Source organism: Mandrillus leucophaeus, unplaced genomic scaffold (assembly GCF_000951045.1).
Source record: "Mandrillus leucophaeus isolate KB7577 unplaced genomic scaffold, Mleu.le_1.0 Scaffold190, whole genome shotgun sequence".
Classification (NCBI taxonomy): Eukaryota; Metazoa; Chordata; class Mammalia; order Primates; family Cercopithecidae; genus Mandrillus; species Mandrillus leucophaeus.
In genome coordinates this window covers 3856823-3858463 of record NW_012101921.1, presented here as the reverse complement: position 1 = coordinate 3858463, position 1641 = coordinate 3856823, and the positions used below count along the sequence as shown (strand labels likewise).

The window sequence follows — 1641 nt, the reverse complement described above, 5'->3', positions numbered from 1 at the left end:
CTCTACTAAAACTACAAAATTTAGCTGGATGTGGTGGCATGTGCCTGTAATCCCAGCTGCTTGGGAGGCTGAGGCCGGAGAATCACCTGAACCTGGGAGGCAGAGGTTGCAGTGAGCTGAGATTGTGCTGCTGCACTCCAGCCTGGGTGACAGAGAGAGACTCCATCTACAAAAACAAAAAATTATAAATTTAAGTTCATGTCTTTCCTCTTGCATCTCACTATATGTGACTAAAAGTAGACACATAGCAGCCCAGATGCTTTGCTGTTCAGATATTTTTTCCTGCCAGATATCCTAGTTCATTGCTCTTAAGATCTGCATTCCATAAAGTTCTAGCACATGGACATAATTTTGCCCAATTTTTGCAACTGCATAACAAGCATGGCCTTTACTTCAGTTTCCATCACCTTCTTCCCCATTTCCATCTGAGACCTCATCAAAATGGCCTTTAACATTCATGTTTCTACCAACGTTCTGATCACAGCCATCGATTAATCTCTAAGATGTTTCCCTACAGCTCTTCTCCTGAGTCCTCATCAGAATCTCCCATTATGCTCCATTCACAGCAATCCAGACTTTTTCTAGCCTGTTCCTCCAAATTCTTCAAACCTCTATCCATCACCCAGTTCCAAAGACACTTTCAAATTTTCAAGTATTTGTTATAGCAACAGCTCCACTTCTTGGTACCAATTTTTGTAATCTGTTTTCCACAGCTATAACAGAATACCACAGATTGGGTAATGTATCAGGAAAAGAGATTTATTTGACTCATGGTTCTAGAGGCTGGGAAGTCCAAGACTGAGGGGCTGTGTCTGGTCAAGGCCTTCTTGCTGCATTATTCCTTGTCAGAAGGTGGAAGAGCAAGAGAGTGCAAGAGACAGAGAGAAAAGGGAGACTGCACGCCTATAATAACTAATCCACTCCTGTGATAATGGCATTAGTCCATGACCTAATCTGGATTAATGGCAATTAAATTTCAACATGAATGTTGGAAGGGACATTCAAACCATTGTACCTGGGATAATCTGAAGAGGAATCTTACCTCCTCACTCCTCAAGGAGTGAAGGAACCACCAGAAGCCCAAATTGAGGAACTCATCAAAAGCTGACAGCCAGAGAAGTGTTGTCTGCATCAGGGAACTGCAGTCAGGGTAGGTGGAGAGAGAGGGGTGACCTGGGAGAGACAGTCAGCTTTGGACATTCTCCATTCCCAGAGGCCACTGATGCTGGAGGACACTGTACCAGGTATAGAAGACTGTTTGCCTTTTCCCCTAATCCTCTTTCCCCACTGGTACAGGGTGAAGAGGTCAGAAACAGCAGTTAGCAAGTTCAGGAGGCGGTATGGGAAGAGAGGAATGACTGACAAGGCTGCCTCCCCTACCTCTGGCTCTGATGTTTGAGGCAGCCCTGAGCTGGAGAAGCAGAAAAGATTTAGCTTTGAACACATTTGGAATCTTGAAACTGCCCTCTACAAAACTGGAGTTTTGTGATTATAAGCCTGGACTGGACTCTTCTACAAATTCTCTTCTCAGCTGTTTCTATTCTGAAGCTTAATCCATCTATTGAGTTTTTAATTTCAATGATTAAAATTTTCATCTCTAGAAATTCTCTTTGGCTCTTTATCATATTGGCTTAACTATTT

General features: G+C 43.1%; 1 pseudogene; it reads right to left on the bottom strand.

The window, feature by feature from the left end:
- Positions 1-1132, bottom strand: part of LOC105538374 — a 33168-nt pseudogene extending 32036 nt beyond the window's left edge.
- Between the last annotated feature and the right edge of the window lie 509 nt (positions 1133-1641).